Source organism: Pogona vitticeps, chromosome 3 (genome assembly GCF_051106095.1).
Source record: "Pogona vitticeps strain Pit_001003342236 chromosome 3, PviZW2.1, whole genome shotgun sequence".
NCBI lineage: Eukaryota > Metazoa > Chordata > Lepidosauria > Squamata > Agamidae > Pogona > Pogona vitticeps.
The window spans coordinates 243,860,272-243,878,685 of record NC_135785.1 but is presented as its reverse complement, the minus strand read 5'-3'; the positions used below and the strand labels follow the sequence as shown (position 1 = coordinate 243,878,685).

At 43.7% G+C, this 18,414-nt stretch overlaps 1 protein-coding gene and 1 long non-coding RNA gene across 14 annotated transcripts in view; one reads left to right on the top strand and one right to left on the bottom strand.

Annotated features, from left to right (window-relative positions):
* Positions 1-84: 84 nt before the first annotated feature.
* On the bottom strand, positions 85-6,816 carry LOC144588059 (uncharacterized). The gene is made up of 2 exons (XR_013543393.1): positions 6,501-6,816; positions 85-6,122 (listed from the first exon to the last, which is right to left on the bottom strand). It is a non-coding gene; the product is annotated as an uncharacterized LOC144588059 (long non-coding RNA).
* Positions 6,177-18,414, top strand: part of ZMYM2 (zinc finger MYM-type containing 2) — an 87,491-nt gene continuing 75,253 nt past the window's right edge. For 2 of the 13 annotated variants that reach the window (XM_078390058.1, XM_078390054.1), the window contains exon 1: positions 6,177-6,977. The gene's annotated coding sequence lies outside the window, so the exon portion shown is untranslated. Of the gene's footprint in view, positions 7,067-7,144; positions 7,287-7,403; positions 7,653-8,996; positions 9,162-18,414 lie in introns of those variants that run through there. The other 11 variants (XM_020802042.3, XM_020802038.3, XM_078390056.1 and 8 more) reach the window with 7 other exon arrangements.

Below are 18,414 nucleotides of genomic sequence, written 5' to 3'. Positions count from 1 at the left end.
TGGTTCTTAACCTTTTTGAAAGAAACGCCCCCTTGAGCCATTGAGGAAGTTATCACCGCCCCCCCTCCCCGCAGTGATGATATCTTTTATTTATTTATTTATTTATTTATTTATTTATTTATTTATTTATTTAAGACACTTAAATCCAATGACCCCTGAAAACAAAATTAAATTCCAAGAAAATGAAATGCCCCCCAAAAAGTAACATTTAATGATTTAGTTGCAAGTGAATTTTAAGACGCAAGTTGAAATATAAAAAGGGCATAAAAACAAATGCAGGAACTAAAAATTTCAAGACAAAAAGTCTGAAACTAAATTAAAATTGTAGGAAAATATATATTCATGCACACTGTAAAAAGGCTGCAGCCATCTTCACAGGTTGGGCTTGCTCCAGCGCCCCCTACCGCCCCCTTCTGCTCCAGCACCCCCATGCCACCCCTTTTTGTTCTACCGCCCCCCTAAAAAATGAAATCGCTCCCTGGGGGGCATTATCGCCCACGTTAAGAACCACTGGGTTAAAACATGGAAGCCTCTGTGCTGCAAGGTCAGAAGACCAACAGTTGTAAGATCGAATCCACGCAATGGAGTGAGCCCCCGTCACTTGTGCCAGCTCCTGCCAACCTAGCAGTTCGAAAGCATGCAAATGCGAGTAGATAAATAGGTACCACCACAGTGGGAAGATAACAGTGTTCCGTGTCTAGTCATGCTGATCACGTGACCACGGAAACTGTCTATGGACAAACGCTGGCTCTACGGCTTGGAGACGGGGATGGGCACCGCGCCCTAGAGTCGGATACGACTGGACTAAAAATGTCAAGGAGAACCTTTACCTTTTATAAAGTAAACGTATTTGTTTGCAACACCTTGAGTATCACTTTGCTTCCATATGAAATTAAGACAATGGCCCTATAGTTACTTCACCTATTGCCATCTCCTTTCTCTGGGATTAAAATGTGTATTTAACATTTCTGGTATGTAGGCCATTTGTTTTTAATTTTCTATATTTGTTTGTCTATTTAATGATTTCATTTACTTGTATACCACCTGATTAGTGGTAGGTATTACAATGGGTGGTTTAGCAAGAACCATAAACAAAATAATATACAGTGGTGCCTCTCAAGATGAATGCCTCGCGGGACAAAAAACCCACAAGACGGATGGTTTTTGCGATCACTGTGGTGCCTCGCAAGATGGCTTCTTCTATGACTGTGCTTAGCAAGACGATTCCCCCCCCCCAAAAGACTGATGCCTCGCAAGATGAAAATAATTCATTTGTCTTGTGAGGTTCCCATAGGAATGCATTGCAATACATTCCTATTGGAAACCGCTTTTTGCAAGACGAACATTTTGCAAGACAGCGCTACCCGCAGAACGAATTACTTTTGTCTTGCAAGGCACCACTGTAATATAGTAAAAGAAAAACAATCAATAATAAAATAACAAATAATAAAATAAATCAAAACTCACAGGTGGAGCAGCACTGGTAAAACCACCCTTTAAATCAGTTACCTGTTTAAGCACATTAACTCTATTAGTTTCACTATAAATCTGATGTGGCTTGATGGCGCATAACAAAATACACACAGCTAGAAATAGTTCTCTCTTTTTTTAGTATTTTTTTAAGGACAGGGTAGGGTATACAAAAAGTAAGGGGGAATAGGGAAAAGGGAAAAAAGGGTTAGGGAGATAGGAGAACAAAGAGTATACAATCATCCGATCAATTCATATTACAATAACAAATCAACTTTTTGCTTTTTCACAGTTTGGTTACCCTCCTGCTTTCATCTTATCATTTAATTTTAGTTTAATTCTATGTTACTCCAACACTAGTATCTGATAACTGCAGCCATTTATACAATACATCCAATCGTTCAGTTTCCTTTTGAGTTGAACAGTCTTTCAGCCCATCTGACAGGCTATCCCATATTTTCACAATAAATTTCTCTTGTTTCAGTATCTCTGCTTTCTTAAGCTTTTTAACATAATACTTTTTAATTTTGGGAGCTGCATAGGTCACTGGATAACTTTTTATCCCATCTATGTTACCTGGTGTCATGCCCAATAAAGATGGTTCTGAAGTTTGTGCAACTTCATTTAACTGTTGTTTGGCATCTAATGTCCCCTCTTTCATCACTTTCACCAGATCTTCTATTTTGCTAAGACGTTCATTCACTTGCTGAAACCCTGTTATTATTGTCTTTTGCATGGTAATCTGCCATTCCTTTTCTATTTGTTGTACTGTACAACTATTCCAAAACTCTGAGATTGAACAGAGCAAGTCTCCATTTGTTGTCTTAAATTTTTGGAGGCCATCTCAGGCTTTCCAATGAGTGGGGTTTGTATAGATGGTACTATGTCCTTAACCACAATGATTGCCCCTTGGATATCCTTCAACAGTTTCTACAATTTTATCAACAATCCAAACCCCATAATCATAAACCTCCCCTTAAATCTCCCTCCAATCTTTATCCAAATATTATAGTATAAAAATCAACTTTTAACCCAGCAAATTCAAATTCAAATAGAACCGTGGCACATTTATTTCTTCTTCTCCCGAGTCTAGCAAGCTGCTATTATCAGACTCACACGCAGTCCGACAAACCAAACAATCACAGAGTCTCAGACTGTCCAGTAGTTGTCCTTGAAGCCCGTCTTATGATCTTTCCATTAACCCGTTGATACTCCTCAGTCCAGTCAACCACGTCTGCTCCTTCTTTCTCCTCCAGAAAACCACCAGATTCTATTATCAAAAGTTCAGAGTCCAGGAAAGAGAAAGGAAAAATACGTCCAAGCCAAACTGCATTCACAAAACTCAAGTCTCTTGAATCCTGTCTGGTGGTATTAACGTCTGGGATTTTTCCCCCCAGAAGCACAAGATTTATTTTTCTGTCTCACTCTCTCAGCTTTGAAACCAGTCTGCTGTATTAAGAGTTAGTTAGTTAGTTTCGCTTTTGAAGCAGACTGATAAGATAAGCTCGCCGTTGCTTTTCTTCTTTCAGCCAAATATTTTCATTCTTATTTTCAGCTTAATGGGGCTGTTTCATAAATCAAATGCTTCAGCTTACTTAGTTGTTATATATTTTAACATTATATTGGTTGTTCTCTTCTCCCCGGGGTTACTCACGGCTCTGTGCCAATATGGCTCCCGCCTCCGATCCGTGCTGGATGATTTCTTCAGAGGGAAGAAGTCCGGGTTTGCATCCCATTTTTCTCCTTCTGCTGCTCACCAACTGCTTCAGAGAGAATTCTCCTAGACTCTCCTTCAATCCCCATTTCAAAAAGGGGATCCCGGACCGGACGGTTCCAGTTTTTCCAGAGAGCTCTTGTCTGGAACTACTGGCAGCACCGCAACAAAGCCCACACACAGAGCTAGAAATAGTTCTAATGACAACGAATCTATGCTTGCTGATTTATTTCTTACAAAGCTTTGAGACCAGCTTTCACTTCAATTTCCAAAATTTCAGTTTCTTCATCACAAGAGTCTTGTTAAAACAAATCTGTCATCCTTGCATCGCTCTGGTATAGTTTAGTCTATAGCTTCCACCTTCTATTTATTTTGCCCTGGTCAGATGGTATATTTCCCTGTTGATCTTCCAGTCAGATTTCCCTTTTATTTCCAGGATCTCATGGAAGAAATCTCTTTTTGTTTCTTTCCTCTTTTGTTATTCTGTTCTACCTCTTTGCACTATTGCAATAGTTCTCTTTGTTTCTACATGATAGTCACTTTAGGATTCTCACACTATTATTGTCACTTTTTACTTTTTGTTCTCATCTGTCATTAACAATTGTGTTTCTTTAATCATCCGTTTAGGCTTTTTTTCTTTTGACTGTTCATTTCTGATAACATACCTGATTGCAATCCACAATTCTTCTGTTTCTGAGTCAATGGAATTTAATAATACAAATCTATCCCTTATAGATAAATGCTATTTACATTATACATTGGCACTATGATTCTTTTATTCAGCTTTACTCTAGTTTTTGATACTGAGAATTAGTGGTGAGTTCCCCTGGACAGTTGCATAAAGGCTTTTGATTTATCCTTCTACTGCATCTGTAGTTGAAACATGGACTTGAATTATGCTTATATTCACAGATTTCTGAGAAACCTTATTTATATTATTTGTTCAGACTTTACATTGTAGTCCCAATTGCTTTAGTATCAGAACCACATCAGTTATTTTGGTTGTTGTAATTTCCAGAGCAAAATATTTTATAACTGTCTGACTAAAAATGTCCTATTCAAGACCACTTTACTTTGATCACACCAAGTACTACAATGCTTAAACTTTCTATTTCTTGTTTTATAGTTTCCAATCTACCTTGATTCATACTTATGTTTGAAGTTCCAATTGTACATGTCATTCAGCACTGAATTTTTATTTTGCCCTTGTGCACTTCAGCCACCTGACATCCCTTTGGCTTTAATGTAGTTGCTTAATTAGCAACAGAACCATTTGTATTTGCCTTTTGCTAAGCATGTTCTGATCTACAACATAGAATCTAAGCCTTCCATCAAACTGCAGATCCCAGAATTCCCTAGGATGGAATCGTAACAGCTGACAATAAATCAAACAATTTTAATAATTTAGAACTCTTAGAATATATTTTTACTTATGACTATTTAATGTTAAGCAGATTTACAGTGGTACCTCGGTTTGCGAACGCCTCGGTTTACGTAATTTTCAGTTTACAAACTGAAATCCATAGAAAATAATGCCTCGGGTTACATTTTCACTCCCCCCGCCCACAGTATGAACGGGTTTTCCCAGGGCGCATTGCACTATAGTGCCACCCCTTTCCTAGCACAATTGGGATATCGGTTTACGAAATTTCCGCTTTACGTAATGTCGCATAGAACGGATTAATTTCGTAAACCGAGGTATGCCTGTACATAGGATTGCAGACTTCATCCTAAAATGAAACTTGTTTTTCAAACTTACTCCAGAGTAGATTTATTTCTACATGGAGAAGCCAATGTTAAATACTCAGTCTTAACATTTTCTGTCTAAAACCCAAACAATAAGTCCTGAAAGCTCCTATCTGCAGTGGGTGCTGACTAAACTATTCACATGTATTTATTACTTCATATATGAAAATTCAATGCAAAATCCTTCACTGGAGGTGGGGGTGGAGAGACAGTTCTATGAGCAGAGATTATCCATTTGTCCACATTACAATTGTCAGGGCTTGCAAGCGAAATTCTAAGCTTTTCCTTTTTGCTGCTAACTGGCGTTTCTTTAGCGTCGTTTATCCACCTGGAAATGCAAGCTTTCGATATTTTCATAAATCGGCAGTCTCCTATTAATAGTTTCACGTACTTATTTGGCCAGACCTGTTGGCTGTTGCCTGCGCCTCCCTGTAGGAGTGATAGCGTGGTGCAGCGACAGCGCCGCGTTAAACAGTCTCGTGTTCGTGGCGCATGAAAATTAGCAAGCATGCACAGTATCGAGGGCAAAAGAGCGACTCTGAACTCTTTGGAAGGTACTCCCGCTGTTCCCGCCCAAGTTGTCCAGGGAGTTGACACTGCGAGAAGCTTGCATATGCAAGACGGAAATGGGGCCAGCGGCTCTATTCCACGTACATAAACCTTTCTCCAGGGAATCAAATCCTGTGCTGTGTGAATAGAATTGCTGCAAGGTGGAAAAAGAGGAGAGGCGCTGGAGCCCCCCCCCCCCGCTTCTTCCCTTTTTGACAGAGGGGTAATAATGGTGCAAGTTAGGTGGGTTAACCAACGCAACGCCCCCGTCCTTGAAGCGGGCGTCAATCCCATGGCCAGGGAAGAGGGAACCAACCGCGCAAGGGAAGTGCGCATCCTCCATTTTGGTTGAGGGAAGGTGGGGAGTTTGGCTTTCCGTGTTTTGCCGCCTTGGCAACTCTTGGGTTGTATTTAGCACGTTTAGGGCATTGCCAGAGGTGTCCTCCTTGCTCTACTATGACCCTGAGGCGAGACTTTCTGAAAACAGGCACATTTCAGAGCCCCATGTTGGTTTGAAGTGGTCCCAAGTTCCCCGCAGCAGCTTCCGACAAAATGGAGGACGTCACCACCATTACCAACCATCACCATCACCACCACCAGGAGCCGTGCTGGGCTGCTGCTGTTCACGACATAGCTTTCTTCCCTAGGAGTGGGCAGGAAAATAAAAGATAATTCTTAATGGAAACGGGGGCTTTTTATTTATTTATTTTTGCCCTTGGGGGAATGCTTCTGGGCTCTCCTTTTAACATTTGGGAGACTGTTTCCACTATTTTGCCCCCTCATGGAAATGGGTCCCAGGTTTCTAGTCCTGCCGTGCGCGGGCAAACGCGACTCAAAACAAAAGATAAAACGTGGATCGAGGGTCCCAACCACTACCAAGGTTCAAAAGCGGGCTTTAATGCCCGTTCTTCCACCCGATGTCCCCGCTACAAATTATTGCCCAGAAGGACCGTGGAAAATAAATGAAAGGGTTAAACAACACCTCCCTCCATGGTAAATGTCATAAACGGGGGGAACTAACCCATGATATGGGGGAAAGAGCACAAACTTATGCGTGGAAGTACCCAGCGGCAGCAACCACGAGAAGCCCCAACCCGCCTATCCACCAAGAGAAAGGCAGAGGTGTTGCAGCTGTTGGTGGTGGGCAAGGCAATTCGGGTTTTCTTTAATCTGATGGAACCACAAGAGGGAGGGACCGTGGGCGTGAATGAGCAGCAGAGTGACAGAGGCTCGGTTCAATCACTAGCAGGGATTGTGGATCGACCGGTGCTCCCTCCAATGCATCCTGTTAGCACGAGTGCCCTCCCCCTGGGAAAGCCAATGGGCGGGCACATGGGGCGGTCCTTTCCCCCCAAGCTCGGATGGCTGGGTTTGTCCCTCCTTCCCCTCGCCAGCAGCAGCGTTTAGCCCGGGACTGGACCGAGTTAGAGTTGGAGAAGCGTCGGAGGAGCCGCGGCGGTGGCGTATGACACCCGGGGGAGCTTCCTTCCCGAGGCTGGTGAGGGAGTAGGAGCCACCGGCGGGAGGTCGAGAGAGCTTGAAGCAGGTTCGGAAAAGCTGGCTCGAAGCCCAGCTGCCCTTTCAAGGGTGGGGATAGAAGCAGTCTAGCCGTGCCTCCGAGCAACCCGAGCTAAATACCCCGCTGCGTGTCGCTCTTCCTGTTTTCCCTTCCCCCCCTCCTGCCGGGACGGATTGGGAAGGCAGTAAATCGGACGGGGGGTGGGGTGGTGGATTAAAGCCTGAGGGAAAGATCCGCTTCGACGGGAGAGGGGCGCTTGGACAGCAACGCGACGGGGACGGCTTTGGGGTATCTGGCGTATGCGAGGTTGGCGGGGGGGGGGAAGAGAACCCGACCCCTTTTTTTAACACGGCTTTATTTCCATTGGCCTTCTCTGGTTTTGTCCGTTTTGGTCCTTCTTTTCCGCGGTCTCTCTCTTGGCGGCGGGGGGGGGATCGTGCATTGCGCCCAGCGTTGCGCTCCGCGGGTCCTCTTTCTCTCCCCGCCTCCCCTCCCGTATTGTTTGCCTGGGTCGGCTTAATGGCGGCCGAGTGGAGGCGGCAGTGCTGCGGGCCGACTGCAGGGGGCCCAAAGCCGACACCCGGGGCAATTGGTGGTGGCGGCGGGCGCAAGGCTGGATTGCGCGGAGAGAGAGGGAGAGAGAGATACGGGCAGGTAGAGGGAGGAATATTTCGGTTTACATCCATTACTCCGAGAGATCTAAAAGGAGGAGGAGGAGAGCTTTGTATATGATGTGGGGTTGGGGGGGGGTAAGAAGGCCCTTCGGTAAGAGCGCTTCTCTTCCTTCTCCTTCCCCGCCTTTGATCCTCGTGTTTCCCCTCAGAGGCGCCTCCTGCGGGTTGCCCTTGGGGAGCGGAGCGAGCACCACGCTGGAAAGAGCGCGCTTTCTCTTCTGCGGGGGGGCCTCGTCTGCTTCTGGGAGGTAATTTAGACTCATATCCCACTCCCTGCGAAAGGGGGGGGGGAGTCATGGCGTGCCTTGGAGGGACGGCCTGGCCACCCTGTTCCTGCCTATTGAAGGGCGTCTCCTGGAGGGGAAAATAGGGAGGCGCGCCCACTGGCCCCATGGATGCCCCTCTTTCTCTCCCCACTCCCGCCCTCCCAGCACCACCACCAGCTCCTCCTCCGCTCCCCCAGGCTCTAGGCCACTTTGGCGCAGCCTTGGCATAGCCCAGCAAGGGAAAGGAGCTTTATTGTGAGTGCTATTTTTATATGTTTTTCTGCCTCCGTTAGGCTTGCCTCGAGAGGAGGAGGTAGCCGTCGATCCCCCTTTTTCGGCACAAGGGCTGAATGGACGTTGAGAGGGGTTATGAGGAGGTGCCTCTAGCACTGGGGGAGGGGGCTGTTGGGTGCAGCAGCAGCTGCTGCCGCTGCCCTGGAGCAGAGCCCCGGTAATGGCCGTGAGGCGACTCCTCCCCCGCGGGATGGGCTCTGCTGCAGACATCGCTCCTGCAATACCAAAACCCGCAAGCAGACGACGGGCTTCTGCTGTTGTTGCTGCTGCTCAGATTACCCTGCTCCCTAGCGAAAAAGAGGGTATTTTTCGAGTGCCCTCTAGAGTTTTGAAGCGTACATTAAAAGGACATATTTAATCAGATTTCACCTCAATTCCTTCCCAACTCCAAATCCCTTGCAGCCTTACTTGTTTTCTCACAAGGAGTAGGAAGGAAAAGTCCTAAAGCAACCCACTCTTTATGTACATCTCTAGTATGTGTCTTTTGTGTGTTTCAATCTCATTGTTTTACTTTCAAATAGAGTTTTAGGAGGTTAGAGGTGGAAAAAGAGTTGGCTTCTAGTGGCATTTGGTGCATTAATTAGTGCTTTCCTGCTAAAAGAAACTACCTGCCTTGACCTATTTCCATCTTAAACCTGAGGTTGGCTGAGAAGCTCACAGGTTGTCATTGTTCCTTTTGTGTCTCGTGAGCAAGATGTTTAAGAGGTTGCTGCAATTGATGTTGTGAAACATTCACCCAAGAAGAACCTTTTTTAATATACAGAGAAGACTGGAAATAGCCAAATTTCTTTCACCTTACCGTCAAGAACTAGAATTGCAGTCAATGCTGGAGGGAAACGGCTAATGGACTGTCACCTGTGGACTGTTGCTGCTTGAGGTCCTGCAAACATCAATTGAGGCTATTTCAGCACATAACCTACTGGAGGCAGGTGTGGTGATTCATGATCAATGGTCCTTTCCCCACAATCCTGCTAAAAGATGATAGAGAATGGGCAATGCCCTTTTATACTAGCTACAGTAGGGCCCCCCCTCCATGGGATCAGTATCTGCTGATTCACTTATCTGCTGCCTGAATATATTAAATAACCTCAAAATTGTTGTAAGCCGCCCAGAGACCTTTAGGTAGAGTGGGTGGCATATAAGTTAAATAAATAAATAAAATAAAATACATACTGTATATACAGTGGTGCCCCGCATAGCGACGTTAATCCGTTCCAGGATTAACATTGCTATCCGGATTTGTCACTATCCGGGGGGGACCCCATAGGAACGCATTAAACTCTGTTTAATGCATTCCTACTGGGGGGGAAACTCACCGCTATGCGGGGAATCCTCCATCCGGCCGCCATTTTCGCCACCTGGTAAGCGAGGGCAGGGAGCGAAAACGCTGCGGGCAGCCATTTTGTTGACCCGGCATCCATTTTGGAACTGCCGATCAGCTGTTCCCAAACCATCGCAATGCGAAGATCGGTAAGCGAAACGCTTACCGATCATCGCAATGCGATGTTTTTCCTATTAAAACATCGCAATGCAATCGTATTAGCGATCGCAAAAAACACGTTGCTATGCGGATTCATCATTAAACGGTGCACTCGTTAAGCGAGGCACCACTGTATATATTTCCAGGATGTATTTACCAGAACTGGTCACTAGAGGAACCCAGAGACCATACAATGCATAGAGTTCCATACTTTCGCTGTTTTTGGCATCTGCTGAGGGCGCTTGTAACCATCCCCTGTGGATACTGCAGTCTCACTGTATTTGTAAAAAGTTTACTTAGAAGGACATGACATAATGAGTCTCAAGAATGTACAGAGTTGGAGAGTTGGAGGAACTACTATTTTAAGTAAATTTATTCAAAATTATCTTCAGCCATAGTATTCCAAGGCTCTGGGAAGGGTTGTACAGTATATGGGTGCTTACTAAAGCAATTTATAGGAGTTTTGAAGTAACCTATAATCTTTGGTTGAACACTGTTGCTTAGTTTCATTTATAACACATGAAACAGTGAGTGAAAAAGTATTGTTATTAAATTACAGTAGCAGATGCTGTCAAGGACGCATTAAGTTATTACCCAATTTGGGTTTTCCAATTCTTTCTTGCAGTCTTATAAATACTAGCGTTAACTGTGTTGTGGATAGCAAAGAATAACTTGATCAGATGACTTGTGAATAACTTTTATAAAGTGCTATGATACCCTCTTTCCCTGAAAATAAGACCTAATCTGAAAATAAGCCCTAGTAGGATTTTTCAGGATGGTCGCAATATAAGCCCTACCCCAAAATAAGCCCTACTTAAGTGAAACCACACCCTCCACCATTGTGCAGCAACCAGAAGATGACATGGCTGTAGTTGAATAAATGTAGATTGTTGTACATGAAAAAAAGAACATTCCCTGAAAATAAGCCCTAATGCTTTTTTTTTCGGAGCAAAAATTAATTTAAGACCCTATCTTATTTTCGAGAAAACATGTGTAGTTAAAGACGCATGAAAAGTTTCAAATGCAGAAGAGATTTGGTCAGCTCAGAAATTTATATGGCCTACACGTTACTTAATTAGGGGTATATAGAAGCTTTATGTAGAGAGTTAACCTGCGCATATGAAAGCCAAAAGTGGGAATGGGTCAGAGATGTGTATATCAGCGGTCCCCAACCTTTTTGGGACTGTGGACTGGCTGAGCTTCCGAGGAAGGCTGCCCCCGCAAATACACGTGGGTGTGTGCATACTCTCAGGCATATGCGTGAAGCAGTGGGGGAGCGCCCACTGGCATGGGTGCTCCCCCACCCCTTCACACATGCGCAGGGGCACCCGCGCGCCTGCCCACCCCTGCGCGCAGGTGTGAAGGGGTGGGGGAGTGCTCACGCTGGTGCGTCCGCACATGCACAAAGAAGCTGTGGGGAGAGGAGGCGGGAGGTCTGTCTTTGCGGCCCTCTCTGCCTCAGGCCATGGACCAGGAACAGGGGTTGATGACCTCTGGTATATATAATCCTTTACCAAAAGGTCACTGACCTGCCTATGTTGAGCTAGAAGGCTTGAATTTGGCTTCTACAGGAAAAGCAATGAAAACCAAGATTCATAGTCACATAGAGCAATGTTTCCTGTAATTTTCTGCCTCACTGCATGGGAACCTTGCTGCATGTGTGGGAGAGGAGGAGGGGCTTCACTTGAAATGGAAAGTAAGCAAACTGGCTGTTAGCTTGCCTGTACACAGCCCCAATGGAGTTCTGGACGAGTGCGCGCCCACACAGCTTAGAGGGAATGTTAATATGGAGTCTTGTACTCCATGTTAAAGCAAAGTCAAGTAGGATTCCTCATACCTCCCTGCTGAACACAAAAATATCAGATGTTGAGGGAATGGGGACTTTGGGATAGGGTTTGAATAGAAAAGTATGTCCTATTCCTCCTTTTAGCCTTCATGGGAGCAGGATGGACTGTTTTGTGTCTCTCCAGTTATACTGGTTTAAGCTGGGGTTCTGAATGCACTTGCTTAGAAATAAATCATATTGAAGCATAACTTCAGTACATATATAGGTTACATTGAAGTCACTTGAACATATTTTCAGATAAAAATATTTAAATGAAAGATGTCAGGTGGTACACACACTTTAAGACTGAGCACAAAGGTTCAAGAAATCATGACATTTGTGTCTCCAGTAATATTTGTACAGTGGTGCCCCACTGGACTATTACCACACTTGATGTCAAATCCGCTTAACGTTGAAGTTTTTGCGATCGCAAAACAATGTTTAGATGGTGGAATTTCGCTTAACGTTGATTGGTTCCCTGTTTCGGGAACCGATTGATCATTGGGTGTAGAAAAGGCTCCCCGCTGGGTTAGGGACGGATTCCTTGCATTACAGGCACCAGAAAATGGCCGCCGTATGGAGGATCTTCACTGGACAAGAAGGTATTTCGCCCATTGGAACACATTGAACAGTTTTCAGTGCGTTTCAATGGGTTTTTTATTTCGCTTGATGACGTTTTCGCTCTACAGCGATTTTGCTGGAACGAATTAACGTCAAGTGAGGCATCACTGTAGTATAGAGCCAGTATATACTTGAGGTGTGATTGATTTGGTACTTGCTAGATACAGTGGGGTCTTGACTTGCGAACTTAATCCGTATTGGAAGGCGGTTCGCAAGTCAAAAAGTTCGCAGGTCAAAATCTGCATTCCCATAGGAATGCATTGAAAACCATTTGATCCGTATTTGCGCCGCCGCCACCTCCATATCTTTGTGCCGGCTGCTCTTCTTCCAGTCCTTGGTGGTCTCCCGGCTGCTGACAAACTGGAACTTGTTGGGCGGCCTCCGGGAGAGGGTGCGGGTGGGAGTGGGGGGCCTGGGGGTTTGCTGCGTGAAGTCCAGTTAGGCGTGCGGGTGTGGGTGTGGGTGATGGGCAGCGGCAGCCGTGGCGGCGGCGGCAGCGAAGAGCTGCTCGTAGGCCAGCGGGTGCAGGGTCACCACAGGGATGGCGGCGGCCAGAGGCGGGGGAGGGAGCTGTTGCTTCTCCTCCACACCCTCCCTCCACCCCAATCTTCCCGGCTTTTTTCCCCGAGCTCCAAAGAGCTCAGGGCAGGGGACGGGCCGAGCAGCCAGAGGCGGGGGAGGGAGCTGCTCCTGCACCTCCATGTCCTCCCTCCACCCCAGCTCCTCCCGGTCCGGCTGCTCCCGCTTGATGGTTGGCATGCTGGTGGCGGCGGCGGCAGCCGCGGGAGACGTGGAGGAGGACCACGCGGCGGCGCCGTGCACCGGCTTCCCTGCCCGGGCTCCGAGTTGCCCGCCCGGAGGCAGCCGCCTGCAGACACAGCGGCACCACCAGCCAGAGCACAGGCAGGAACAGCCGCAGCCACAGGAGCAGTAGGCACTGCCCTGGCCAATGGACGAACGACAGTTTCCCCGCCTCTCCCGCCCCTTCCCCCCCCCCCCACTTCTTGGCTCGTACATCAATTCTCCGTTCGCAAGTCAAAATGGATTTTTGCGGACGGAGAAGTACGTAACTCAAAAAGTTCGCATGTCAAGCCATTCGCAAGTCAAGACCCCACTGTATAGAAGAATAGCTGTGTGACATAGCGTTACCATATGGAAGTTGCAAGCATCTTTACTCCAGGGACATTGCACTAACTAAAGCATAAGTGGGCAACTGTGGCCTTCCAGAGGTTATTGAGTTGCAATCCCTCCCCAGCTGAGCTGGCATGGTTGTCTGTGAGTTGCAATCTAACAATATCTGGAAGGCTAAAGTTGGACAGAACTATTTTCAGGTGCAGCTATTTTGGCAAGAATTGATGCAGTTAAGCCAGTCATTGGCTTTTGAAAGCTTGTCCTAAGTTTCATATAGATGAAATGTATGAGTCTTAGACATATAGGGCTGTAGCCTGACATCCACTTATTTAGGAGTCGACTTACATTCACTCCCATTGAACTAGCTGGATTTATGGATAGACCTGTATAACATTGCGCTATAAGTGTCCTGTAACCTAACCTTGCTCCATTTGATTTCAGTAGAATTACAGAAAGATCTGAGGTTGAATGAGTTTGTAGGGATATACGTTTGGCTATAAAAGATGATTAGATGGATGACATTTCATGCATACCTGGAACAAGATGAATGCTAAGGAGTGCATAACTCTTTGTGTATCATAAACTAGATATTGGGAAATCTTTTCTTCCATTGCTCAGATTTAGTGCTATACAGTATTTAATTGTTAGATTTCTGCCTGGGCTTCCCTCCAAGAAGCTTAAGCAGGCATGTATGTTTTCCTCCCAATTTTCTCCTCACAACAACTCTGAAATAGGTTATGGTGAGAGACCCTGATTATCTCAAGATCACCCAGTGAACACCGTGGCTGACGTGGAATTCAAACTGTAGACCGAGTCCAGAGCGTAATTGTTAACATGGTCTGCTTCTGGGGTTACATACAAGCTGTAAGAAGTGAATGCATGAATGTAGAAATGTCCATGCATTTCTTACATGCATCTCAGAAAGAGACTCTAGATCTTCCAATGGTCTTGTTTTCTTACAGTACTGTTTCTAAAAGATTGCATGAATGATGAGGTCACAGTAGATATGGGCACAAACCGCTGGCTTGGCAGTTCGTGCAGTTTGCCCTTTGGATGAACAAGTATGTGGTGGTTCTAAGCCACGCTTCCTCCGGTGAGAACCCACTCAGAGGAGGTGGGACTAGAAACTGCCAGACACTTCATTGTCCAAAGGCTGAATCGCTGAAGCAGTGATTCGTGCCCATTTCTAGTTCACAGTGATTCTCCCTTGATAGAACTGTCATCAAGACATTTTCTAAGTAAAAAATAAATTACTATGTAGTTCATCTGTTTTCCTGGAAGTCATGCCTACTGAAAAAGAGTATTTCAATATGTTTTGCCATTTACATTATTAGATTAATTTTAAAAATTGTTTGGTCGTTGTTGATTATCCTTGTTCTAGATGGGTGGCATATAAGTTAAATAAATAAATATAAACAAAGTATTGATACATTACTGTTTTATCCTATTTTGTAAACAACCCAGAGTGGCCTTGGCAGTCAGACGGACAGTATAAAAATTAGTCAGTCAAATAAATAAATAAATAAATAGCACTATTTCAGGGGGAAAATCTGGATTGATAGTTTGATGAGTTAGAGTTCCTAGTTTTGAAGCTATCATTTCAGTGTGTGATTATCCACTGTGCCTCCTGGGAGAAGCAGCAGCTTGTGTAGCCGTGGGCAAGCTAACCAGTCCCAGAGAGTCCCACTAGAAGAGATTGGTAAACCACTTCTGAGTATTTTATACCTGAGAAACTCAAGGTTTGGCGTAAGTCAGAATTGACTTGATGGCACATAATTATTAATTATGTTTGAAATAGGCAACTGGGATTACTGTGATACCAGAGGTAGTTAATAATCAGACTTTCTCTTCTGATGTTTGGAAGGCACTTGAAAGATGAACAAATCAGCCCATTGTTGTGTTTTCTATCAGTAAATAGCTGAATAAATTTAGCTGGTTAATTCTGGTATTTACTATATTTTAATCTGCTTCTCCAAAGAGTTTGGAATAGGAGTCATATCCCATCAACACACATACGATTTTTATGCAGAGGTTTCCAGTTTTAGTTTCTGCAGTCTTCAATTACAGTGATGCATCGCAAGACGAATGCCTCCCGCAATGAAAAACTTGCAAGACGAAAGCATTTTGCGATTTTTGGTGACTCGCAAGACAATTTTTCTATGGCTGTGCTTCGCAAGACAAATAGGGACGCATTAATTAAATTTCAGTGCATTCCTATGGGAAACCGCACTTTGCAAGACGAAATTTTTGCAATACGAAACGACTTGCAGAACGAGTTATTTTTGTCTTAAGAGGCGTCACTGTATCTTGAATTGTGATTGAGTTTTAATCACACATCATATGTTAGTTAGCTTACTAGTACTAGTTTGTGTTACATTAACTCTGCTTTGTTGCTGTACTTTCTGCACTCCAGTGCCTTCTGATCTCAGCACTTTACTCATCCACAAAATAGATATTGCAATTTGGAGTACAGTAATATTTAATTCATCTCATGAATGAACTGAAGTATACCAAAGGTTATGTCATTTTTTGTCTCTGATGTGCCAGTATAGTGTAGTGATTAGAATATCTGACTAGGAGTTAGGAAACCTGGGTTTAAATCCTTGCTGACCCGTGGCAGTGGTAAATTCATTCCTTATATATCTTAAATGCCTTGAAAATTAGTAGACATTGTCTAAAAGAGCAGGATAGAAATCTAATAAATAAATAAATAAAATAAATTCACCCAGGGTCACCATAAATTGAAACTTGAGTTGATGGCATGTAATATGAAATGTGCCACAAGAGTTTGTTAAAATTTGAAAGGCTTTGGTAGTACATGATGATATCTCTATTAGATACCTGTGGCCGTTTGGAGTAGATGACCAATGGCTGGAATATAAGTAATGGAAATAATTGAATGTGATGTAAAGTGCTTGGAATTACATTGTGAGAAAAGTCTTGAGGCCCATGGTCCTCTATGGCCAATGGAGAGGGGCAGGGGTTGGGATTTGGAGACCTGGCCATGTTCTACATTTCATTTTATCCATTACATCACTAACAATCAGTCCCCTTTGTTGAAAATATAAAATGTGTCTTATAAACATCTGTGATTTGGGTAAAACTTGTATATGGTCTGAATTATTCTCAGCAGTAGTTGTAATCTTTGACCACAAGATTGTATTGGATTCAACTGATACGTGCAGTTGTACCATTTCTTCACAGCCTTTCGTCTGGATATAGCCTATGTCATAAAATTACCAATTTGCTTTGTCATTATGTTTAAAATAGTATGGCCTGCCCCTTATAAAACAAAACAGAAGGGTCTACTTTTTTAAAATCAAACAATATTATTTATATTAGCAAGCCACTGTAGATCAACCTAAATCAAGGTGGATAAAAATATATATTTAAATCAAATTGACTTAAATCATTATTTAAATTTTTGATTTAAATTGTCAGAAAACCTAGTTTTTAAAAAATTTAAATCAAATCCATGCTGAATCGTAAACTACAGTTGTGTTGTAAGCACAAGAACTAAAAGTGCATGCAAGCAAATCAACTTGTTAAGCTCTGCTGCAGACATGTGCATGTGCATCATAATTGTAGAAAGTTGAAGAAAATGGGAAGCAGGGTGGATAAACATTAATGATTTAAAAAAAGATGTAAATTAAAAATTATTTCAAAATAGGATGCTGTCAGTCTAGAAATAGTTCGAAGAAAAAAGTGACTTAAAAGGCAGATAAATCAAGAAGTGAGCTAAATTGTTAAGACTATGTTCAGTCTCATGTAGCTCTACTAAACTCATCGTAAAGCGAAATACTGGGGTTGCTAAAAGCATTAAATCTTTCTGCTATGCTGCTAGATACATACAGTGATAAAGAAATAGTGATAATATGATAAATGAGAGATATATGATTAACAGGACTTACCAGGGTAAGGTCCTTTAACCATTGTACACCTGATTCCTGAACATGCATAGGATTTTAAGTTTTATGAATGCTGTCTTTTTGCAGTTACAGGTAAATAATTCCAATAATAAACCCAAATGCCTGCACTTTTCTCCATTTTTTCCTTCTTGTGGTTCTGGGTAGATGCAAAATAGAGGTCCATAGTTGGGCAGACGTACTGTTGTGTGCTCAGATGTTAAATACATGGGAACACATGCCAACATAAGATACTCTTTCTCTGGCTGGCAGACAGGCTACTTGATGGATGATCATCTTTGCGCTCTGCCAACTTGCCTGAAGGCAGGAAAGTATTTACAGTAGTAGGAATATCAGCATATTTTGGTTTTAATTAAGTCCTCCTTCCTCTCAAATCCAACATTCACATGAATATGCAGGATAAGAAACACTGCCATTATCACAACATTGGTGCCCATGGCAATGGGTCTTGCTGCCAACCTGGGCAACTACACACTACTTCTTGCTCCTTTCATTTTACAGACTGTTCTGTATGTTCACAGAGAACAAACTGACTGTAGCTTGGTTGCTAGATCTTCAGAGGGAAGGGTCTCTCTTTGGAATGGCTTTGGGGAAGAGGACACAAGGCATTGTAAGCTGAAGAGCTCTTCAGGCTACAGTGGTTGGTATTCTGCTTAAGTCTAGTTCAGTAGCCAACGGTACCACTCATGTATACATTGTTCATGTTAATTGGTATTATAGTAAATGGGCTGTTGCTTAATGATATGGGCTAGTTTATAACATCATTGAACTATTTGAAGTGATTTGGAGGTTATAAACACATTGAATGGGATGAGATCTCAGGGTAGACTTGTGTGTATATGACCCTCACGAATTTATATTGTTATTGACTGCATCATCCTTCTGTTAAAGTGTTGTTTCAGTGGTTGTATTCTAGCTCACAGAGCTAGCTGTAGAAAATAACACTACTATGCAACTTTTTGGCTTTTCAACTTCGGGTTCCCACATGCTACTGCCTTGTCCCCCATGTCATGTATTATATGAAGCTTTTAGGGGTAATTGTGGGGTCTGCCTCTGTATAACATCTAAGTAAAGTATGGGTGTATATGACCCTCATGAATTGGGTGAGTGGTTGTAAATTGAAATGCAATCTTACTTAAGGCATGTGATTTCCATGTCTGGGAGATTGGTTTGTTACCCTTGTTAAAGAGGAAGTTGCT